Genomic DNA, 27,083 nt, shown 5'->3' with positions numbered 1-27,083 from the left:
AACAATCGCCGCGCTATCTGGTAAGAGCTATAATATTGTAAAGTATTATCGTCGCAGTTTTATTTTAATAAACAACTGGTTAAAAACTGTATAATATGTGAATCAGCTTGCAACATGCACTTATCTAGAACGCAAGTAATTAAGTAACTTTGTAAGTAATTAAGTATCTTCTTATTTAAAACAAAATTGTTAACTATACTTTATCACGTCTATATCCGCTAAATTCCAAATGACCTCTCACTGATAATCACCTTTTTGCCGAAAACTAAGCGTAATAAGCTTCTTATAACATAAATATCATTAATACACGTTAACACAATTAAATAAAAACCAATTTAGTACTTAAATCTCACCAAAATATTGAAATTTTGTTAATAATCGTTTTTACTCACCTAAATGAGTAAATACGAGTATTTACTGTATGCTTTGAGTAAATACCGAGTAAATACTCAGTATTTACTCACCCCTACCCATCTCTACTTACAGCTCACGCGCACAATATCGCCTCGTGTGTAATGACCAACTAGCACACTTGTATCATAATGTACTATTAATATGTGTTCAAAACGCGAAAGTTTTAAATGTTATAATAGGTATATGATAGCAGGCCTCGCAGGCCAATCAGAGCGTGATCTGACATCAGATTGATCTGAATAATGTTATTTAGTTATCCTGCATTTTGCTCGTACTAGTCCGTACATGTATTGGCGCGACCGAAACGCCCGATATCTAAATGACATCATATCATTCTGATGTCAGTGTACGTTCAAATTAGCCTCTCGGTTTTTTAAAATGTCAGCATTAAATAAAACATCTGTATAAAAAAGCTTATTCGTGTCTTAAATTGTCTCCCCTCTTCCTTGACTTGACTCTGATTTAACACCAACCTTTCAAAGGGCTTAGATTTTAGATTTATTTATTTCATAATTTAATACAGATTACATTATAAATTGCAGGCATGTCAATCTACAAGAATTCATATTATGATCGTCAAAACAGTTATACAAGAACATAATCAATAAAATATCAATTCAAAAATTAAATAATCACAGGATACCAGTAGGTATTTCAAAATAATGTCAAGATAGTATCTCCTGTAGAGGATCGTCAAAATCTAATACATCGTTCATAAATTCACTAACAGAATACAACGGTCTATCCAACAAAAAATCTCTTAATCGGCGTTTGAATGTTTGATCGCACAGTTCACTCGTTCATAATAAGTAGGTAAATTAAATAAGTCACCGGCCACCGCGTAAGTGTGCTCGGGCCTTAAAGAGCCTTAAATTTTAAGATACGAGAAAGGGTGCGCTTGGCATCTTGACGTATAATATGTAATTATTGTCACGAATTCAAGAGTTCTGTAACTTAGGCCACGAGGGCCTTCTTAATTTATCAAAGAAGGGACTCCAATAAGAATTTTTAATACGTAATGCTGAGTATAGTAAGAAAATTTTGTATTTCTAATATGAATCATACAGTCAGGGCCCACAAATAAGAATCATACGGTAGTACTCTTAGTTATTCTGTGGCCCCATAGACATAGTATATACAAGTAGTTATAAACGCGCCACCGAGCGACTGGGGGTAAAGGAAGGAATATTCATATAAAATTTGGGCCGCATAGGATTTCTTCTCTTTCACTCTTATAAATTTCGGTATTTCGCCATCGCCTCCTACCTATCATGCCACCCGGTCGGTGATACGGACACAGCATGGCACTATTTTCTCTTTCCTCTTATAGGAATCGCCAATAAGATTATGAAAGAAAAGAGTGTCAGGCCCTTGTGTGGCCCAGTCCAATTGTAAATCGATAAACGTCAAAAAATGCAACGAAAAGTAACGTGATAATTCCTTACAAAGTTGATTGTATCTGTGTAAATGTTTAAAATAGGCGTTTTCTATAAAATCATTTCGTTTTACTTAAGGCTTGGAGGCAGATCTCCGAAATATAGATACAATAGAGTTATGATATCTCCTTTTATTGATTTAAGTATATTCAAACCTTGTTGGTTTATTTTAATCATGACAACTACAGGATATCCCGCGGCCGAATTCATAATAAATGAAATATATAAACATAAATCATTTATTTTTATAGAAACTGAACTTGCAATCGAAAAATATTTAAATCTGCCGCTGTACACCCTTTATTAAGTATCGGCTTCTGCCACCAATATATCCCACTTTTATAGCAAACTTCACTCCTTTCTTCACCCCGTTTAAAGCATGATTTCCGTGATAAAACTACATATTTCATAACCTTGAGTCCCGAGGCTTAAGGTATCTCTATACACAATTGCGACTAAATTGGTTCAGAGTTAACAGACAAACAGACAGGGTTACTTTCACAAAAATAATATTACTAAAGATTTTGGATCTATGTGTCTTTTCTAACGTCAAAATGAACCATAAAATAATCTTTTGTCTACCAGAATGCACTATTCCATCACCATCATTATTTCATAATCCAGCTTACGCCCTGATTGACGTCCGTCACCAATGATTATCGCATAATTGACAATCTTTATCGCATAATTGTCAATCATTATCGCATTGTTGTCAATCAGTTTCCATGATTCGGGAAATATCACAATAGACTGCGCATTTTGGGGCTTTTTGCCAAATTATAGGATATTTTTGAAGGGATTATCGATTTATCACCCCATTTTGTGAGCACGTGGCTTTTAATGGATTATGAATCTTTAGGGGAACTTTTTAACTTGATCTTAATCCAACATACGAAATGATTAACTTGTATTTTTAAACACAATTTTGAATGAAACATGTATGGCACAAAATTCTGCATAATAAACCTAATTTACGAGCAATTAGATGGGTCAAGAATCCGGAACGTTTATTTTTTCGGACGTCGGGCGATTTTACTAATGTTTTTTTTATCGTCAGGCACATCTTCATGACGCTAACTCTTACTAAAAACAAATATGCCTATTCTAGCGTCCCTCGGTCCTAATTAATACTAGTGCAAATTACCTGCAATGAAATTTAAATCATTATTAAATAACAGAGTTGCTTTTTTTGTTACGTCCGATTTAAAAACGAAACTAATTCAATTTTAATAACATAACTTCCGTGAGACACAGACATATTAAATATATTAATAACGGGTCACTCACGTATTTAAAGTCGAAAAACGCTCGACATGTTTCACTCCGTACCGAAAAATACAAAAATACGTTAAAATACGTGAGTGACCCGTTATTAATATATTTACCTAATACGCAACTAATTCAACTCTATTTTATAATGAATGCTATTAAAAATAAGCAGTATCGAAAAATGTATAATGAATTATTTCTACAATGGCTAATTTTGGAGAAATAAATTTAGTGTCAAATAACGTTAAGGTGGATCATGAATTTCTCACGTCACTTTTATTTAACGGGCTTTTAACTACCACACTTAAAATCAAATTTTAAACACGCAACGAGTGCCAACAAAAATAGTTGGTACGCCCTCAGATATCACTAAAATGTATTCAATCGACCTGTAAGTTGTAAGACGACGAAAATTTTAAGAAAAAGACCTAAATCATTACAAACGTCCATGCTCTTTCGGATAAAGCCTAGTGATATATGTCCGCCGCCCGCCTATTTATTAGAGCTGAGGAAACCGCCTGGATTACTGCGTACCTTCCTTAGTACGCTGCAAATATCTGTTGTGAACTTATGATTATAATTTTAAAATAAATTAACACGGGACTTAATCGCGTACAAACTTACGTTTATTTATGGCCAGTAGGCCTGTGACCACGAACGTAACGTCACGTTCGAAACGCCAGGCCATAATTAAACGTAAGTTTGTACGCGATTAAGTCTCGTGTTAGTTTTAAAATTATGATTACACAAAACCGGCCGGCATACAAAATTCAGGCGCCTTTTCATAGTGTTTAGGTGACTTGGATGGCAACTCAAGCTGCATTACTATTAAACGTAAGTTTGTACGCGATTAAGTCTCGTGTTAGTTTTAAAATAATGAGTGAAAACTTATGATTACACAAAACCGGCCGGCATACAAAATTCAGGCGCCTTTTCATAGTAGGTGACTTGGATGGCAACTCAAGCTGCATTACTATTAAACGTAAGTTTGTACGCGATTAAGTCTCGTGTTAGTTTTAAAATTATGAGTGAAAACTTATGATTACACAAAACCGGCCGGCATACAAAATTCAGGCGCCTTTTCATAGTGTTTAGGTGACTTGGATGGCAACTCAAGCTGCATTACTATTAAACGTAAGTTTGTACGCGATTAAGTCTCGTGTTAGTTTTAAAATTATGAGTGAAAACTTATGATTACACAAAACCGGCCGGCATACAAAATTCAGGCGCCTTTTCATAGTGTTTAGGTGACTTGGATGGCAACTCAAGCTGCATTACTATTAAACGTAAGTTTGTACGCGATTAAGTCTCGTGTTAGTTTTAAAATTATGAGTGAAAACTTATGATTACACAAAACCGGCCGGCATACAAAATTCAGGCGCCTTTTCATAGTGTTTAGGTGACTTGGATGGCAACTCAAGCTGCATTACTATTGCGACACTGCTGCGGACAATCGATCTGTGCTTAACCACACCTTATAAAACAAAGTCCTCCGTCGCGTATGTTCGCGATAAACTCAAAAACTACTGAACGGATTTTAATGCGGTCTTCACCTATCAATAGAGATTTTTGAAAAAGGTTTAGATGTATAATTTGTTAAGGTTGTGTATAACCCGTGCGAAGCCGCGGCGGGTCGCTAGTAATGAATATAGCTTATTTGTAGTTTATGCAATTGCGTCGATAAAATCAATAAAAGTTTAAAATACGTAACCCTTCAACGAACAATGATAACATCCGACGAGACGTCTGCTGACAGTATTTCGACTCGTTTACCTAATTCAACAAACGTAAACACCGCGTTTTTGCTCACCCTCCAAGATATGAATCCGACATTTTTTGCAGACCGTGCACCGTGTATTCCCCACGCTGTTTTCGTTGCGCGAGAGTGGGCGAACTATTAGTTAAATTTAATTAATATCATTTATTATCAGGCAACTAAGGCCCATAGATATACATATACTTTACAAACTAACCTAAGTATATATCGGTCGGACCCGGGTATGTCCTTAAACTACGTCCAAACGGACCCGGGTATGTCCTTAAACTACGTCCAAAAGAGAGGTATGTATGGGCACTGTGAATGACATCTCGCTTTGTGTGGTAGGGCACAGCACAGCGGATGTCATTCCAGATCTAGAGCAGAGCCCAACTGGGGAGGTACCTCCACCTTACAGAAAACCGCAGCCAAATAACACTAGACCCTACTAATAGTGTTGTGTTCCTGCCGGTGAGTAAGGTTGCCAGAGCTCGAGGGAGAGGAGTGTTAGGGTCGGCAACGCGCATGTAACTCCTCTGGAGTTGCAGGCGTACATAGGCTACGGAGACTGCTTAACATCAGGCGGGCCGTATGCTTGTTTGCCACCGACGTAGTATATATAAAAAAAATATATATATAATAATCTAAAAGCTCTGCTAAAAAGCATACAGACGCAGCAACTGAGCTACTAGTTCGGGGCAGTCAGAGTCCCCACGTAAAATGCTACTGGCTAAAGTACAAAGTCTGTAATTTCGCAACAAAAATATCAAAACAGATCATGCAATACTGCAAGAGTAATGCTGGTGCAGTTTGTATCCGAAGGTCACTTTAATGTGCTTAAATCGTACATAAGTATTAGAAAGTTCACCCCAAACCAAACATTTAATGTGCTTAAATCGTACATAATAGAAAGTTCACTCACCCCAAAGGCGTGTATACATAAGGGAAGGAATGGAAAGATTTGCAAGGTTCTGGTAGGCTTCCGTAGCTCAATTGGTTAAGAGCAACGCACGGATTGCGGAGGTTGCGGGTTCAAATCCAAGTGTAACTTTTTCCATTTTTTCCTTTAATATAAAATTTATTAGAAAGTTCATTCAATGCTGGTTGTTCGTCTGTTAGCTTGTACGTTGTAAGCAATAACAATAGGTCGAAAGGTTTTTCAAAGTTTTTGCGGCGGCAGCGTAAAGAGTTGCAAATCTGTGATAATACTGTTTTGATCTCGTTATAGATAGGGTTGTGTGGGGTTATTTGTGTTGAAACTGATTGGATAGACGCTTTAAGAAATACTGTTTGTGTTAGACATACGAGTACGTAACAAAGAATCAATGGTTTTTTTTATTACTACGTCGGTGGTAAACAAGCATACGGCCCGCCTGAAGGTAAACAGTCTCCGTAGCCTATAGACGCCTGCACTCCAGAGGAGGCACATGCGTGTTTCCCACCCTAACACTCCGCACCCTCATTGAGCTCTGGCAACCTTACCGGAACACAACACTATCAGTAGGGTTTAATTAAATTTTTGATTTGAATGCTTAAAGATGTCAATTTTCCCCAAGGTTCATTGGCGGAGTCTTTCCAATGTTTTACTATGTTATTTTCTTACTACGTTTTGAAGGGTACAATTTGGTTTAACGTTTAACTGCCAGGACAAGTGAAACTTATTAGGAGTGAATGTCGATAAAATTATGACGTAAGACAGTACCGTCGTTTAATTTTTAAATATTTAGTTTAAGATAAACTAACAACATCTAATGGATTGTAAAGATCTGAAATAAATGAGTATTTAATTTAATTTAAATAAAATGAAATGAATTACCCACCTTGACATTTTTCTGTTTGGCCCAATGTTTGACTCGTAGAGAATGCCATGAGCCATGAGGCAATACGTCCGTCATTTGTACCTTTATTGATGTGCAATAAAGTTTAAAATAAATAATTATTCGATGTAATTTTCATTATTTTCAGAATGACTTGAGTCAATGTCACAGGTCAGAAATGTACAGTTATATTAATACTACTAAATCAAAAAGGTTTGCAATTACATAATAAAAGATCTTAATAAATACTTTTTACTTGGAGGATAAGTCGTAATAAATAAGCAGGACCTACGTATTTTTATGGCGCAATTATTAAACTAAGTTAAATTATTACAAGCTATTAAAAGGAAGCTAATCTGACAGAATATTATGTATCTCATATTTATATTATGTTAAGCCTATTTCAAAATGGTATTACCCCATTTACGAGCTTTAAACTCTTTATAATCCTTTATTTACCAAGTAATATTTTACTGGTTTAACATTCGGGTATGTTTGCCATAATTCAAAGAGTATACGTTTGAACTGAAATGGGGTCACAATTGAGATGTTGCGAGTGAAATATGACCGCTATTTATGAATTGGGGCCAGAGAGATAGCTATTTTGAAACCGTTGATTATGTAAGTAAATATTCTTTATTGCACCAATAACATTACATTTTTCATGTAAAATTATAAAGAAATTATAACTACCTAGGTAACAAAACGCGGTTTTATCGCTAAAAAGCGATCTCTTCCAGAAAACCTTTAAAATAATGGGTATCTTAATCATCGAGTAATTGCAAACAATTTCTCTGAACCCTGCCATTTTCATATATTTTTTGAACTAAAAATAATTTCCTTTGTGTATTTGTCAACTGCGTTCAACACAAATATGTACCTACTAGCGACCCGCTCCGGCTTAGAAGGGGTAGTTCAACTAATTTACACAAACCCTCTAACCTTTCTCTTGAATCACTCTATCCATAAAAAAATACCGCATCAAAATCCATTGCGTAGTTTTAAAGATCTAAGCATACATAGGGACAGACATATAGACAGCCGAAAGCGACTTTGTTTTATACTATGTAGTGATTAGGTACATATTTGACTACCTATCTACTCGTTGACCTGTTCCAAAGCCTTCTCGCTAAACGCTCCGCTTATGTTCTCGCTGATTCTCAGCCCCAACACCTATAACCAGATACTTTAATAATTCCAGAGCTTCTGTGAGAACATTAAACAAAATATGAATCCTATAATAGGGTCGGATGTTTGTCTGTCTGTTGCGATTTTCGGAACCTGCCCTCTGGCGTGTGCAATTTTTTGTGTTTTTTGTTCCCGGGTCAAATATTGCGTTTAATCGCTTCCGCTTGGTTTAGCGTTTTTCTGTTTGCAACATGTTTTATAAGTTTTGTAACCGTCTTTGTTAAGCGTGATCATAATTTCACAATTTTATTTATGTTTAGGTGCGAGAAAAAAAACGAAAGAAATAAAATACATTCATGTCATGTAATTTAAGCATGTTAAATATATTAATAACGGGTCACTCACGTGTTCGTGCTGCGGCCCGCAGTCTGCGCCGGTCCGTCACCGTCGACGCAAGCTCCTGATGACGCTCCTCGGTACGGAGTGAAACATGTCGAGCGCTTTCGACTTAAAACACGTGAGTGACCCGTTATTAATATATTTAATATGTCTGTGTCTCACGGAAGGTTTGTTAATTTAAGCAAGTCATTCTAAAATAGTAAAAAAATAATTTAAACTGTTTATTGTAATAAAAAAATACAAATTTCACAGACATATTTAGCCTAATCTAAAGTCTAATAGTCTGCTCATAGTGTCGTGTTCCTGCCGGTGAGTAAAGTTGCCAGAGCTCAACGAGGGTGCATAGTGCTAGGGTCGGCAACGCGCATGTAACTCCTTTGGAGTTGCAGGCGTACATAGGCTACGAAGGCTGCTTAACATCAGGCGGGCCGTATGCTTGTTTGCCACCGACGTAGTATAAAAAAATTGTTAGCTAAGAAGTATTAAGTTTTATTTTTAATTACATCATTATTGTTAGGGTCCCTATCTCGTCGTATTGATTGTCCTAATCTAATGTTACGCATGAAACTCTTTTCGCATAATTTTTCTCCAGCTGAAGCAGAAAGTATTTTCGAATATGTTTTGCATAGGTTGTGTAGAACCCGGTTACTACTACCCGGTTAGGTTAGGTTTGTTTTTTAATTTTTAGAAATGTAAATAGTTTCAGCACAATAACAAATGAGTTTTATGCGTAACATTACATTAGGACAATCAATTACTAGACTCCTTAACTCAAAAACTTTTTAATTTAAGTTTAGTTGTTTAGTTTTGTAAATATGCATGTTTTTTTTTTAATGAAATAAACAGACTAAATTTTTTTAATTATTACGCGACCCAATATAGACCCTTATTGTTACTATTTGTGCCATATTCCACCAAAAGGGTACTTATTGTCGCTTGTTAGTAAGGCGCTATTTCCATATAGCTTCATTTAGAAATCAACCTTATCGACAAGCGACAATGTGGTACCTTTTGGTTGAAAACGTCATATTTCTTTAATATAACTAAATTTATTTAATTATTTATAGAGAAGATGTACTTTACTGCCATACTAAGCCAAGCCAGTGGCTATTTTTATTTATATTAGTTATGTAAATGACATACATTAGATATAACTGTCCGGGTCCAGGCCGAGGCTTTCGACACTTCGTTTTCTATGACGGGTGATCGGTGATCAACTGACCACTTGACGGTTTCTATAGAAAACTGAAGTGTCAGGTCAGACCCCGGGACCATTCTAGCGCCCGTCATCTTTAATACTTGTTAATACTAAACTAATCCAATAATACGTTAAAAGTATGGCATGCAAACAACAATAATTAAACTGATACTTCCTTTATTAAACAAACTTCCAGATTCAATTACAAAATTTCCAAAGTGAAGGTTGAATATGAACATTATAAATTAATTTTACAAATCTCATTAAAATGTTGTAAGAAAGTTCACAATAAAGCGAACAGAATGATAATTTTATTTGCAAAAGCCGGATACGGTTTACTCTGAAATTTGTTAATGAATTTCGTTTAAAACTGAATATGATTTCAATTTATCTGGACCAAACAGGATTTTGCTTTTTTATAAGGAAAAAAAAACATATATATACAAATATTTGTAAGCGATTTACTTTCTTTTAGATTTTCTTGGTTACCCTGGAAGTATTTCGACACATCGTTTGTTTATTTTTTATTTTTAATAATTATAAGAGTTAGGAGCATTTTGCCTCCTTTTATTTAGGCCCAGCCATACAAATAAAAATTAAACATCTACTACTGAAATTCAACTCTGTTCTAATTAAACATGATTTAAATTTCATCGAAAAGAATAAGTAATAGAACCGTGACCCTTAGGAGATTAAAAATGTGAACGGATTTTAATTTTCGCTACTGTCTCTTTTATATATAAAAAAAGCCAAACGAAAGGACATCTTCAAACATTTGTGTAAACATACTTTCTATAATGCTATCCAGAGAGAAAAATGAGGACTACGGTTAATAAGTATATAAATTTTACAATTGTAAGTGCATGATATACTTACAGGCCAATTTGAACAATGAGATACGTCATTTACTAGTTCTACAAACGATATGGATACGATGTCAGTGTCAAAAATGATGTTTTTGTTTGAAGAAACGTCATTTTCGGCACTGATATGTCTAATTCATATCGTTTGTAGAACTAGTAAATGGCGTATCTCATTGTTCGAATTGGCCTGTATAGTCTCGTTCCGTTAAAATAATCATTGTCATTAACATGATTGAGCACCGTTAACGATGCGGTTCAGAACCACGCTCGAGTGATCTTAGTGGTCTCCAGTGGTCTCCGGTAATTGCAGTGCAGTTGGTTTGTTAATGTGGCAAGAGGATACACTATAACCGTACTATATCAGAAGCCGCATTCATATTTTAATTACTATTAAATTAAAAATTAAACCCCCTACACTAATCATAAGATTTTAAACCATTTTATGGCAAAAATGCCATACATTATTTTGGAAAAGAGCGGATACTCTTCAAACTGCTTGATTGATTTTATCAAACATTGCTAATAACCACCGCAGGAAAACTCGATTTCAAGTCAAAATACCGGGGTCCCTTTGTTTGACATAATTATTGAAAGTCATAATGTAATAATTTACGATGCAGGGTGGAGGCGCATATTAGACCTTTAGTTTATTAGTTTTAGATTATTAGTTTTAATTATTGTTTGTAAATGGATTATATTGGTTAAATTAAATGTTAAATAATTGTCATATTATCATTAGTCATAATTCTGAAACCCTTAACCTTTCAGGATTTTCCTCAGGTTATCCGATAGATAGATTTGGTTAGGTTAGGTTTGTTTTATGGCAATTCTGAAAAGTTACGCGTTTCTTAGAAAAACCAAATTATGACTAACGAAAATGTGGACAAACAATACATTATGACTTAAAACTATATGGGAAACAATAGAGATACTACAAAAAAGATGCATACGAGCAAGACAACAACTGAAGAAAGTTGCAGACCACATTTCGCGAAATTAAAAATACTCACCCTCACATCTTGGAAACTTGTAAATTTGTGCGAAAATACGAAGACTTATTTAAAATCCAAAACCCCAAACCACAACTACATAACTTACGTAATCGAAATAAACTTGTGCAAGCAAATCCAGCTAACCTCCAAATGTTCAGTAAAGGCCCTTACTCAATGTCCATTCGAATTTATAACCACGTCCCTCAGTTTATAAGAAATGAAACCAAATATTATAATTTTGTAAACAAGCTCAAGAGCTACCTTCTAACTGAATGCCCATACACCCTACAAGAATTTATGAATAATTAGACAAAAAATAATAATAATAATAATGTACTTAATATATAAATAAGAACTGCATTCTGAAGATGTCCACGCGTCAAAAGGTCCATTTAGCGTCGCTTATGTTTGGCATTGTGTACCACCAGATACCCTCGTACCTTTACGATAAGCTAACCTGGGCTCATAACTCCAGATCCTCGGAGGTCAGGTCATCTAGGTACCTGCAACTTGTCTGCCCTCGTCACCACTCAGCGGCCTTTCGTGGCTGTTTCCGGCACGCCGCTACGAAGATCTGGAATGACCTGCCTCCACCAATCCGTTCGCTGAAGTCGTTAAGTGGCTTCAAATCGAAATGTCGTGCACACTTGTTACAAATTCAATTACAGACATCACAGTAACATATCAGTCACTCACTCGCACATTTATCACACACACTTTTACATTTCCGCGGCAATTTGATGATTTGTTTTAGTTTTAGTCTTTGTTTTAGTTTTAGTCTTAAGTTTAGTTCGTTCTGGTGTTGGTTTTTTCTGTTTGTATTTTTATGTCAATGTAAATTTTATTTGTGTGTCGTTGGCGTACGTGTCGCCATTATTTTTAGATTAAGCCAGGTCCCCACAGAAAACCAGCGCCACGGTTTGCCGCGGCACTATGCTGAGTGGGGATCCTTTTTGGCGTCCAAATGTTTTTTTGTCTGCATGCTTTTCTTTTTTATGTACTATGTTGTGGCGTCAAATAAATGTATTTTCTTTCTTTCTTTCTTAATAAAAATGGAGCATGATTAATGTTATAGTGATATAATAATAACTACTTACATAGACAATATATGATTTTAATTATTGTAATACTATAAATATTTGATTTTAATTACCTATTCTATTTGTTATTATTGTTTATAGATTTATTTTATAAGACTACCTTAGAAATAAGTAGATATAAAATGCTGCTACGCCCTAGTAGGGTCCATGATTGTACTCACTTTATTTTAAGAACATCTGTTATACCATGGTTGCAACGAATAAATGAAATGAGACCTAAAAATACCGCATCGAAATCGGCCCATCCGTTTGAGAACTACGACGCCACAGACAGACATTGGCGTCAAAACGCCCCCCCAACTTGGCATTTTTTTTATGTGACCTTTTTTGCCATTTTTGTGTTATTTCTAGTCAGGATCACGAGCCCTTTTCATCCCTATAGGAGAAAAAAAAGTGTCAAAAAATTTCCATACATTTTTCAAACTTTCCTTTTTGTTACCGCCATACTAAGTGAAATAAATCGAAACTAATAACTTACAACGGCTACAACCTGTGGCCGTTACCCCTTAAATTGGCAAAAAACGTGGAAAGTCGTGATTTCTACTCAATAAATAGTGGTAATGATTCTGATCCAGAAAACAATAAGTCCCATTGGCAATTTAAGGGTTACATAGTGTTAGGTACATTTAACATAAGTATACTTATATGATAGCTTCATATGCCCGCACTTATAGCTCGTACCCTAATTACTCGAGAGTTTCGAGACCACTCGAGAGTCGAGACCACTCGAGCGTCGCTATTGCTGTTAGATCATGTATGTGACAGCAGTTGTTTGTACAATGTGCCTCTAGAGGGCGGCATTCTAGTTTAATTAATGTTGTTTCACGCCGTATCTGTTAAATGCCGTCTCATTTTAATAGTGAAATAAATTTGTATAAATATAAATTGCAAAAATAAATTTTGTCAGTCTATCTAAATCTATAAAACCCACTTGCACCATTCCACTAATCCGGGGTTAACCGGTCAAACCTGGAGTTACCATGGTTGTACAATTTGACACTGGATTAACGGTTTAACTGCTTAACCCCGGGTTGGTGGGATGGTGCAAGTGGCCTTTACAGAAAACAATTATTATAGTTAAGGTATTAACGGAGATTCCACAAAGTAATTATTGCAACCGATTGTAACTTCAAACCTTCAAAACCTTCCCGGAGGGGTAGCCAGAGACCACGGATTTCCACTTGCTACGATCCTGGCATACCTCTTTCGCTTCCTTCACTTTCATAACATTCCTCATACACGCTCGCCGGTTTAGGGTGCTCTAAGCTTGACCTGGCCTTTCCTTAGGATTTCCCCGATCTGATCAGAGAAAGCCCGCCGAGGTCTGCCCCTTCCAACTCCCGTTTCTATCTCTCCCTTATACATTCTCTTTGTTAGCCTTCTTTCACTCATTCTTTCCACGTGTCCAAACCATCTCAACATACCTTTCTCAATGTTGGTCACTACATCTTCGTTCAGTCCATACTTTTCCCTTATCACACTGTTCCTAATTCTATCTTGTAATCTTACACCACACACACTTCTTAACGCTCTCATTTCCACTGCATTCACTTGGCTCTGATGCTTCTTCTGCCATACCCAACTTTCGCTACCATACATAAGTGTAGGCACCAGCACGCCTCTATGCACAACCAACCGTGCTTTATGCGACACCTTCTGGCTGCTCATAAAAGCTTTGTGCCCCATTCACGCGATTTCCAGCATTCACTCTCCTTTCAATGTCTTTATCATGATTACCGTCCCTAGTGAACAAGGTTCCCAGATACACAAACTCTTTCACTTGACCAAACAAAATTTCACAGTTTGTCATATATTCTTCCTTTTTAAATAGCATTACTTTTGTCTTACTTACATTTATTTTCAATCCTTTACGTTCAAAAGATCCATGCATTCTAATAGTTACCCTCCTGCAACTCTTCACCCGATGACGCTATCAATACCAGGTCATCAGCGTTAAGAAGACATTCATCATTCAATTCATCATTTCTCAAATACTATTTTAATACAGTTACTTACAAATGAAATTACGATCGCAAAACATCTTATCCACAGTTCGCGTGTCCATCTGTATTAAACCCGAGAAGGTGTGAACCAATATTTTTTACAATCTAATATGTGTTGGAGGCGTTCCGTATTTACTAGTGAGCAAACGGCTAAATAACATGCGATATTCGATAAAATATCATTTATTTTGTTGCTAATTCATCACTATTCACTGGACTATACACCGTGCACCTGTCTTCTAAAGAATAGGGTATTATCCACGTGTTGATTTTTATAACTAAATCTAGTAAAATAGACAGGAAATGAGCAATTTATCGCAATAAATATCACAATTTTGGACCCGGGTATGTCCTTAAACTACGTCCAAAAGAGAGGTATGGGCACTGTGAATGACATCTCGCTTTGTGTGGTAGGGCACCGGACAGCGGATGTCATTCCAGATCTAGAGCAGAGCCCAACTGGGGAGGTACCTCCACCTTACAAAAAACCGCAGCCAAATAACACTAGACCCTACTAATAGTGTTGTGTTCCTGTAAGGTTGCCAGAGCTCGAGGGAGAGGAGTGTTAGGGTCGGCAACGCGCATGTAACTCCTCTGGAGTGGAGACTGCTTAACATCAGGCGGGCCGTATGCTTGTTTACCACCGACGTAGTATAAAAAAAATAAAAATTGGAAACTTAAAAAATACACTACAGGTGTAATAAATAAATAAAAGACATCAAAGATTTAAAAAAACATAACTTCCAAATAGGAAAAAAATTATGGTACCATTCGATTCCTTACATTTTTTCAAAAAAAAATTGAAATTTGGCATAGAGATGGTTTGAGTACCGGAGAAGGACATAGGATAGTTTTTATCCCGAAAATCATCCCTTAAGAGCTTCAAAAGCGGGGTGGAATTGAGACAATTAATGAATTGCCCGATAATTTGTGTAAGCAATTAAGCGTACTCAAATTGAATGATTGCCATTAGACTTTATTCAGGCGCTATTCTTACTCTAGCTGCAGTTACTAAATCCATGCAGACGAAGTCGCGGGCAAAAGCTAGTGTGAAATAATAATTGAATTAAAATAATGTGTGAAAACCGTACAAGTTTAAAATCAGAACTTTAAGGCAAGCCATTGTTATATCGCCAGGTATTAAGTACAAAAGTTTCACCAGTTTTTAGATCGTGATAAAACGCAGATAAAGTCGTTTGGCGATAGTTTTAGTGGGCATAGTTATCGCCATCAGCAGCCGTCGGCACTTCAAAACCGATTATATACGACATTACACTGATATTTCGTGATTAAACCAGATAGGTTGTTTTGATAATTACTACATAAATTTAAAAGTGGAAAAATTACTGCCTTGGGTGAGACTTGAACTCACGGCCTCTGGATCGATACTCCAGCGCTCTGCCAACTGAGCCACCAAGACCTCATCCATAGTCAGCAAATCTTCCCACTATATGGGTCTAGGGGACCCTAGCGACATCTACCGTAAGAGTGTTACACTTCTTAAACGGCCACCGGAGTTCCAAGTCATATTGGAAATTCACCAGTTACGATGTGTTACCCATTCTAAATTAATTTTTAACAAGCAGAAACGTCTGCGATCGATGCTATTAAGCTTAGAATAAATTTAAAAGTGGAAAAACTACTGCCTTGGGTGAGACTTGAACTCGCGGCCTCTGGATCGATACTCCAGCGCTCTGCCAACTGAGACACCAAGACCTCATCATAGCATCGATCGCAGACGTTTCTGCTTGTTAAAAATTAATTACTACATATATTCCATAACTATATCATTAGAAGTTTTTTCAATGAAAAATATAGAAACTAAGGCTGTAGCTTTACTATTTTGAAAAAAGAAACTGAAACGGCAGAAACCACTTTCAACGCGTTGCCTTTCTGTCACATTTGTACATTCGTACGTTAGTATGACAGGCAGGGAGGCAACACGTCGAACGTGGTTCGCGGTATGCTCTCAGAGGCCTCAGATAAGTGTTAGTCATATTTATCGTTTGTCGAAGTCGAAACCGCACCGCTCGCCATCGGCAGGGCGTTCATCCTCACACTAGCACCTAAATGGTCGCGTACTGTGCGGTTTAAGAGGAATTTCCTACCGCGGACGCTTCGGCTGTGGAATGAGCTCCCTGCCGAGGTTTTCCCGAGGGACTACAGTATGGGGTTCTTCAAAAAAGGAGTGTACAGGTTTTTAAAGGGTGGGCAACGTGCATGTAATATCTCTGGTGTTGCATGCGTCCATAGGCTACGGTGACTGCTTACCATCAGGCGGGCCGTATGCTTGTTTGCCACCGTCGTGGTATAAAAAAATGTACAGAGAGCTTCGTCTATACAAGGTGAAATTTTAACCACCACCATTTTTTTATATTCTGTGTATTTATTTATTTTTATTTATTTTCTTTATTGGGGAAAAAACAGATACAGGCTAATAAGATTTCAATTTCAATTATTAAATAAAGATAACAATGATCTTAATTTTACAGGCAAAGTTATAAAAGTACATATTATAGCCTATATCCTAGGGCAATTCCCACTAGGAGGTCAGACAGTAGTTTTAGGAGTAGTGACTTTATAGGTCACACCAAAGATAGATATAACTCCGTAATAGATGGATACAGTCTAAGGAAAAAACGTGCCTCGAAAATCATGAAAATTTGATTCTCGTTCAGAGGGCGCTACTAGCTTTGGCCTACTGTCGTATAGATGGCGTTGACGGTTTCGTTTGCTATTTAACAATTTTAACGCATATCAGTGAAAGAACATGGGTCAAAATCATAAAAATAATTAATGCAAATATAAAAAATCATTTATCCATATTTAAATACAATTTATCGTATTTTTATAAATCTTCATTTTTAGTTTTAAAGTGTGTCGACAGATGGCAGTGAATTTACTGTGGTTACAAAATTTACTATGACAGTACCGCTCTAGTATAAGTTACTCTATGGTCACACTGAACAACTTTCATTGCGGGACCAATGCCGAAACCGCAAAAAAAATTTGGCTGTTTCATACATTCCGGCTGATGTGATGCCGCTGATTTCTATGGGCCAGCCAAATTTTTCTTTTGCGATTTCGGCATTGGTCCCATAATAAAAGTTGACCATTATGACCTATAAAGTCACTACATGGTGGCTTAAAATTTCACCCTGTATATTTCGTAGCTGTAAGGTGCGATGGGATAAGATTGAACGGGTTTTTCATGAGGGGTATGACAAAATCGTCCGTATGCCGAAGCAATTACGGCCGACTTTTCTTCTTACCCCGCATGAAAAAACCCGTTCTCACTTACCCCAAAGCACCTTACTGAAATCATAAGGCACGCCGGCAGCGTATTTACAAAGGCTATACTACTACCATAGAGTAACTTATACTAGAGCGGTACTGTCATAGTAAATTTTGTAACCCCAGTAAATTCACTGCCATCTGTCGACACACTTTAAAACTAAAAATGAAGATTTATAAAAATACGATAAAATGTATTTAAATATGGATAAATGATTTTTTATATTTGCATTAATTATTTTTATGATTTTGACCCATGTTCTTTCACTGATATGCGTTAAAATTGTTAAATAACAAACGAAACCGTCAACGCCATCTATACGACTGTAGGCCAAAACTAGTAGCGCCCTCTGAACGAGAATCAAATTTTCTTGATTTTCGAGGCACGTTTTTTCCTTAGACTGTATCCATCTATTACGGAGTTATATCTATCTTTGCTAATACGCTTCGCGGGGCCCCTATACGATACTGACGTTACTAAACTCGATTAGGTTTTGTCGTGAATAATATTTGAAAATATGTAAGCAAAAAGCTTATCCATTTGAGTGACTACTTTTTACCGAAATGGTATAGATATTGTTAACTAATATGCATAAACAAAAGCTCCCCGATTATAATCTGAGGCGTGACTGAAATAGTTTAGCTTTTGTAAATACGCATCCCGGCAATAGCGAGTATGTAATTAAAGCCAACCGAGATGGACCATAAAGAAACCATAATGTATTTAAAGCCATTAAAACTTTATGTTAAAGCCATTATAGTAGATTTATTATGTTTTGAACTTTCAATAGTTTTATACAGCGCTATAAAACGCGGTTGGGATCTTATTTCAGTAGTTTTACAGTTTCGCAAAATATTATAGTAGGTACTTCTACTTTTAAAATTAATTCTTATAAGATATTCGCCCTGATTCAAACTTTATGATACGTCAAAAATTTGCTAAAGATACGACCCGGATCGGATATTTCATTAGACCAAAGATAGATATAACTCCGTAATAGATGGATACAGTCTAAGGAAAAAACGTGCCTCGAAAATCACGAAAATTTGATTCTCGATCAGATGGCGCCACTAGTTTTGGCCTACTCTCTTATAGAGGGCCTTGACTGTTACGTTTATTATTTATAATTTTAACGCATACCAGTGAAAGAACATGGGTCAAAATCATATAAAAATAATTAATGCAAATGAAAAAAACATTTATCCATTTTTAAATACATTTTAAAACGTGTAACGTATTTAAAAATGGATAAATGTTATGTTATAAATCTTCATTTTTAGTTTTAAAGTATGTCGATAGATGGCAGTGAATTTAAAGTGGTTAAAAAAAATTACTATGACAGTACCGCTCTATCTTATTATATCCTCATTGATTTGACACTGACATATCCGATCCATATCGTATCTTTAGCAAATTTTTGACGTATGTTAAAATTCGAATCAGGCCGATTGTGAGTACAGTTACCAGAAGTAAAGTATACAATTAGGTAAAGAAACAGATTATGATAAAAAATACGATTTGAAATAGGTACGTAATGTTTTCCTGGATATTAGTCACGGTTCGCTATGGGAAACTAGGCTCTGCTCGGTGACCTAATGCCAAATCATCAGAGATAATAAAGTACATATATAATTAACAGATCGATCAGACAAAAAAACATACGAACATTCTAGGTTAAACAAGAACATAAGACCTAATGCTTTGAGATACAACATTCAACCGCCATTGAAGCTACATAACACGTGCGCTTGATCAAAAGAAATGTCACGAACTTCATGTTTCAGCTAATATACCACATAGTTGCTGAATACTTTATCCCTTTTAAATAAAGTTCAAATTTGCTTGATTTCTTGGTAAATATAAATTGGTTCCAGTAATACCGGAGTTCAATCACAAAAATATAGCGAATACGGTCCTTAAGGTAATAGTTATAAATACTTGTTTTGAACAGTAAAGATTGCAGAGTTATGTGAGTGGGTGTGCCCCTTTATGGTTAATTTAGTTTTATTAATAGCTAAAGCCAGGTGGGAGACACGAGTCAATGAAAAAAGTGATCGAAAGGTGATAGTTTTTTTTAGTTTTATAACAAATACCTTTTTATATTGAAAGGTTAAGAGTCAACAATGCGCAGGCAAAAATATCTACTTTATATTTCAAGTCACAAGAACTAAGCCGCAAAAAAATCTAATATAAGTTATGCTCTTATTTTAAGTCCCCGGCAAGCTCGGCCGAATTTCACCTTCCCATACAAACGTAGTATCGTTCTCATTTTAAAACGACGTATTGGATTGTAATGAAACTTTGCACATACAATAGCACGAGGTATATCTAGGTCTGTAATCCATACTAATATTATAAATGCGAAAGTCTGTCTGTCTGTCTGTCTGTCTGTCTGTCTGTCTGTGTGTTCCCTCTTCACGCTTAAACCGCTTAACCGATTTAGATGAAACTTGGCATAGAGATAGGATGAGTCCCTGAGAAGGACATAGGATAGTTTTTATCCCGAAAATCATCCCTTAAGAAAGTAAAAAGCGGGTGGAATTGAGATAATTAACGAAGTGCCTGCTAATTTGTGTGCATAATATGCTTAAATTTAGATTGCTATGAGAATTTTTCCAGGCGCTATTCTTACTCTAGCTGCGGTTACTAAGTCCACGCAGACGAAGTCGCGGGCAAAAGCTAGTTAGTTTATATAGCTCTAGTATAAAAAAACAAACGAAATAGACGAAAAATAAGTTTTGTATGAAAAACTTAAACTCGTTGTATTTTTTTAACTATTGTATCAGAACCTACATTAACTAATGACAGATCTAGATATACCTTTTCTTGTTAGTACAAAGTTTTAGAGCAATCTAGCTAGTCGTAAAATGAGAGCGGAACTACGTTTGTATGGAGAACCGAGCTTGCCGGGGACTCTTAACACGACTTGCTGATATAACATGAAACTTGGTATGGAACTATGGACATTCAAGTAACATATTAAATCACATTTAGAAACGGGTCTATCGCGAATTTATTTTGTTACCTTTATTTACCGACGTTTCAAACAACACACGCTATGTGTTTGAAAGAACACATAGCGGCAGTAAAAAATCGCCAAGTAAACAAGTCCGCGATCGCCGAACATCTACTTACATACGGCGCAAATCACTGGATTGAGCTTCATAAACCAAAAGTTGTCTCCACTGAACGCCATTATTATCCTCGAGTTGTGCGAGAAGCGATTGAAATCAAGAAGCACCCCAGAAATTTTTATAGGGAAGATGGTTTTAACTTATCGGCAACTTGGGGACCAGTGATCCAGAAGTTAAAGCCAAGGGATCTATCTTCGGATGTGTGCGCGGATGTTGTGAGTGTTGTGTGTCGGACTATTGACAATAATTAACTTTTTATGTGTAGTGAGTGGTTTGAAAATGTGATGTCTACCTCGAACTTTAAATGCACTTTTCGTGGGGTAGTCACACAAATCTCTGTTTTGACATTTTGCTGGGACGTCAGTTAGCCGCGACCACGACCAGTGAAACCTGTGTCGAAACGTCGGTAAATAAAGGTAACAAAATAAATTCGCGATAGACCCGTTTCTAAATGTGATTTAATATGTGTTTAAACCGCGGAAGTTTTAAATGTTATATTCAAGGTATAGTATTATATAATCTGTGATTCAAGTAACATATCTACTAGCGACCCGCCCCGGCTTCGCACGGGTTACACAAAACCTTAACAAATTATACACCTAAACCTTCTTCAAGAATCACTCTATTAAAAGGTGAAAACCGCATGAGAAACCGTTTAGTAGTTTTTGAGATTATCGCGCATACACACGGACAGACGCGGCCCCATATGCCTTACCGCCTAGCGACATCTACCATAAGAGTGTTACATTTATTTGGCCATGAAAGATTTATTAATTTTCATTCTTGATATTCAGATATATTTTATGCGACACTCGTAAATAAAATCCACATTAGAAAGGTCGTTGGCGAACGTCGCTTTAAGCAATCATCCTGAACAAAATATACACCGTGGGTCTCAAACTCTCAATAACCCGACAAACTTTGTTAAATATATTAAAACAGGTCACTCATGTACGCCGAGCAACCGATCGCAGAGAGCTGTAGCCTGCTATCTGCGTCGATTCTCCAACGCGTGTTCCCGTTGAAGCTTTTCGTTATGCAGCGAAACCTGTCGAGCAATCTTCGACTTAAAATGCGTGAGTGACCCGTTTAATTATATTTTAATATGTTTGTGTCTCACGGAAGTTTTGTTATTAAAACTTTAACCTACATATTTTTGGACTAGGGCCCATTTTATAATTTTGAATTAGTCACTTTCTAAAAAAAGTGTTCATTTTTCAGAAATATTACATGCCGCGTTGTAATGGAATCAAAAATGCGACCATTTAATGGTGGTACATTTGAAACCATTAGAAAGAATACACTTCGTAAATAAATTCTACCAAACTAACGATGAGGTTTTTTTTTTATATGTATGTATAATAATTGAGTGATTTTTCTATAGAGACGGTGTTAGAAAATAAATATAAATAAATAATATGGGACAATGTTACACAAATGGATTCCGCAGTAAGCTAAATAATGATTATGTTGTGGGTACTAAACTAAACGACGATATATAAAATAGATAGGTATACATATTTTCTTAAATACATAGGAAAGATTCATAACTCAGAAACAAATATCTGTGATAAACACACAAAAAAATGCTTTTACCAGAAATTGAACCCGGGACCTCCAGCTTTATAGACAGGGTCACTACCAACTAGCTTAGAAAACCGTTAAATATTTAGTTACAATATTTTTTATTACCGGCGGAAGTGACGACGTCTGCAATACGATGTTTACAAATGTAAAACAAGTAAGATATTTTTTAAGCTTTATTTTTAAACAAAAAACCTTACGACTTATGTAAAAACCAAATTATTAAATTGGTTAATCCTTAATAAATAAATAAATAAAACGTTTATTGACAGGCAAGGATCACCCATGAAAAATTTACAGACAATTACAATTACACTATTTAACACTAATTGCTACTTAAATAAACTTACAATAAATAAATTTCAAATATGTCACAAGTACATCATACATCGTTATTTCCGATTTAATAACTTTCTTATCATTCGCTTATCTTTAGTCTGTCAGCTTACTTAGGATCACGGTGTATAAGCGCAGTAAGTAATAAAAAACGTACATTTCTGTAGGGTTACCTAATGGAAGTGTCAGTAAACGTCGCAATACGTAAGATTACGGGCTTACAGACATTTTGTCGAGATGGGGCTTACAGATGGCATGTGTTGAAAAGGTTTTAAGGTACTTGAAAAAATTATTTTTCACCACACCAGCTCGTTAAGACTCTTTTGATTGTTTAAAAATGAACGAGAAAATAGCGTTTATCCACAAGAGTGAGATCATTTTGAATGATACATATTTGTGGTATTTTCTAAAAAAGGGACCTTATTGTCGATGGCGCTTACGCTATTATTAACGATGCTCCGATATAAATACAATGCCGCGCGACGCTGTGCGGCGTAAGCGCCATCGACAATTAGGTCCCTTTTCATAGAAAATGCCCGATTTAATAACGTTTATTTGTATTTGATTTGGTTTGAGTTTGATGTTTTACTGTTCAGTATTTTCCTCGCGCTGTGGTGAAAAGTTTTGTGTTTCACTCGGGGGCAAAATTTGTTTAACTCTCGTGCCTTGAAAACCCCGTAACGCTTAAGATTCTAGTGTACGAACTACGAACTACTCGCTACACTCGTGGTTTAATTTTGGAATCTTTTGCTTGCTCGGGTATCAATATTAGCACAAGCGGTTGAACAACTTACTTGTAAAACAAATAACTTTTACGTCATTGTACGCTGTCGGGCCGCCGATGATGAATAAAACGGGAAAAACTTTGGCTGTACTATATATAATACAATCTATATATAGAATCATACGAAAAAAACATAGAATATTTACATATAAAGTCTATTTACATATAAACATTTACTAACGATGTGGAAACGATACATTTGTTAAATTAATTTTTAACAAGCAGAAACGTCTGCGATCGATGCTATTAAGCTTAGAATGAATTTAAAAGTGGAAAAATTACTGCCTTGGATGAGACTTGAACTCACGGCCTCTGGATCGATACTCCAGCGCTCTGCCAACTGAGCCACCAAGACCTCATCCATAGTCAGCAAATCTTCCCACTATATGGGTCCAGGGGACCCTAGCGACATCTACCGTAAGAGTGTTACACTTCTTAAACGGCCACCGGAGTTCCAAGTCATATTGGAAATTCACCAGTTACGATGACAAAAAAAAAGAAGTGATACATTTATTGCTCAGTGACAACACAGAACGGGAAAAAAACCTATACATAATATAAACAAAAGACGCGCGCTGGCTGCGGAGTTCGTACCGGCCAGGCTGCCAGCACGCGTGCAGCATAGAAGTTGGTAGTTTTAAAGTTTCATTTCCCAAATAAACTGTATATGTACCATCATAGAGTAACTTATACTAGAGCGGTACTGTCATAGTAAATTTTGTAACCCCAGTAAATTCACTGCCATCTGTCGACACACTTTAAAACTAAAAATGAAGATTTATAAAAATACGATAAAATGTATTTAAATATGGATAAATGATTTTTTTATTTGCATTAATTATTTTTATGATTTTGACCCATGTTCTTTCACTGATATGCGTTAAAATTGTTAAATAACAAACGAAACCGTCAACGCCATCTATACGACAGTAGGCCAAAGCTAGTAGCGCCCTCTGAACGAGAATCAAATTTTCTTGATTTTCGAGGCACGTTTTTTCCTTAGACTGTATCCATCTATTACGGAGTTATATCTATCTTTGGTACCATGTACCTTTGTAAATTTGACGTGTAAAATGTGTATTTTATCAATAAACCATTGAATTGAATTGAATTGACGTTTTTAGGGTTCCTTACCAAAAAGTTACAAAAGAAACCCTTATTTTATTTTGTATTTAGTATTTTTTTTGGGTTATTTGGCTTTTACAACCTAGAAGTATTATATTCTAATTTAGCAATTTGTTACGGGTGTGAGCTGGTTTTGATACCTTGACAATCGTATTGTTGATTAGCGCGCATCTCACGCACGCATTACTTCATTTCGCATGCACCAATTATTAGTTCCATGCATGAAGATTTTTTAATATAATAATAATTTATATCGTTTGAACACCAGAAAAAGTAAAAATACTTTTGTAAACCTTCACATTATTTGATTAAAAAATATTTAAAGTGAACAATTTTGAGCGGTTTAAACGCGTATAATTTTTGGCGCGAATTCGACAGAGCGTGATGACGTCACACGTTGGACGGTCCAACTGATATTTGCTACTAATGACACTTAATATGTGAACTAACGAATTTATGCGAACGCGTGACGTCAGTTGCGTTTCGCTCACTAGCTTTTAGCGGGCAAATTTTTATGCTTTTTATTTATAATTTTAAGCAATTAAATAATAATTTAATAACGGAAATGCATTTGTAACAAGATATACCGGTAACAGACATCCGAATAAAAAATATAATATTTCGTTCAAATATAAACTTCATGAGGCTAATTAGCCAGAGCAACCTTCCAGGTCGTATCAAAATAAGATGAAAACTGTAACAAATTGTAACATCTGAATGGGCCTCCCAAGCCAAATATTCTCTTGACAATAGAGTTGTGTGCATTTTGAGCATTTCCCGATGCTAACTTGCTACCCGAATGTGCCTCTAACTAATTAAGCACTTACCTACAAATGTCCGGACAGTGCAAACTGTAGGGGAGGCAGGGGTAAATCAGTCGAAGCGCATACTTAATTAAAATCTAAAATTGGCCGATTATTTAAAAAATAATAATCGGAATTAGAATTTATATTTCTAGTTTAATTTAGTACTTATACAAGTTATATGGTTTTCATACTATATTTAAAGAAACTGTAGGTGAAGCGCTGGTGGCCTAGCGGTAAGAGCGTGCGACTCAACCCCCGGCTCGTACCAATGAGTTTTTCGGAACTTATGTACGAAATATCATTTGATATTTATACCAGTCGCTTTTCGGTGAAGGAAAACATCGTGAGGAAACCGGACTAATCCTAACAAGGCCTAGTTTCCCCCTCTGGGTTGGAAGGTCAGATGGCAATCGCTTTCGTAAAAACTAGTGCCTACGCCAATTCTTAGGATTAGTTGTCAAGCGGACCCCAGGCTCCCATGAGCCGTGGAAAAATGCCGGGATAACGCGAGGAAGATGATGATGATTTAAAGAAACTGTAGGTCTATAAATAAGTCTGATTACTCTATACTGTAACAATTTATTAATATAAGAGAATGTTTGTTTCTAAATAAATAAAATAAAATAACAATAACAATAAAATTGCGTGGGTTGATAGCTCCCTATTCTGTACAATATTAACGCAATTTCTCCGTATGTCCTAAAAATCTCCATCTAAGTTACGAAAACGTATGGTGCATGGTTTCGTATCTTAAAGGAATTACATACATTTTTTCGGGACATGTTGTTGTGATTTCGTATATATTCCGCCCAAAATGAGAAGCTTTCCTTACCAGCTGTTTCGTTCAATTTGAACGAAAATAAATATTATTCGACATAATTAAAATCGACTTAATTAGGTAAGCAAATATTCTTCACTCCTTAGCGTTAATACCGCCTCGTTGCTGCCTCCAAAATTAATTAAAAAGACAACCTCTAAATTTATTTTCTTTGATAATTTATCTGGTTCCATTTAAGAAATTTGTCATTGCATTTTTTTTTTTCATTTACGAATATATTTCACGCAATCAAACGTTTACGCAAAGAAAGTGGACATTACGAGAATGGACAAGAGTCCCTGGACAAGACGAGTCCTTGAATGGAGGCCTAGAGCGGACACCCGAGGGAGCGGTAGATCACCGCAGCGCTGGGTGGACGACATCCGACAACACGGAGGTCGGGACTGGATAAATCGGGCACAAGATCGACGGGAGTGGAACACGAGGGAAGAGGCCTACATCCAAGATTGAATTACCAAAAGGCCACCATGATGATGACGATGATGAATCAAACGTTTATAAACTTAACACCTGTTGTGACCAAAATTTTATTTAAACATCCACGTTTCGAGTTAACTGAGTTACTTTTTATTATTTATTTATTTATTTAAACTTTATTGCACACAATATATACAATAATGTACAAATGGCGGACTTAATGTCAAATGAACTCAAATAGCATTCTCTACCAGTCAACCATAGGGCCAAACAGAAACACTTACAATTTGTGCAGAGAAAAAAAAACAATGAACTAAAAGAAAAGCAAACTAATATACATACTTATAAACTACATATATTACATAAGTACAAACATACTATAAATATAA

General features: G+C 36.0%; 1 protein-coding gene across 1 annotated transcript in view; it reads right to left on the bottom strand.

Annotated features, from left to right (window-relative positions):
* Window positions 1-26,424, bottom strand: part of LOC134744969 (uncharacterized) — a 49,898-nt gene extending 23,474 nt beyond the window's left edge. Inside the window, exon 1 of the mRNA XM_063678917.1 lies at window positions 26,412-26,424. The gene's annotated coding sequence lies outside the window, so the exon portion shown is untranslated. The remainder of the gene's footprint in view (window positions 1-26,411) is intronic.
* Between the last annotated feature and the right edge of the window lie 659 nt (window positions 26,425-27,083).

This window comes from Cydia strobilella, chromosome 10 (genome assembly GCF_947568885.1).
Source record: "Cydia strobilella chromosome 10, ilCydStro3.1, whole genome shotgun sequence".
Lineage (NCBI taxonomy): Eukaryota > Metazoa > Arthropoda > Insecta > Lepidoptera > Tortricidae > Cydia > Cydia strobilella.
This window is presented reverse-complemented; position numbering and strand designations above follow the sequence as displayed.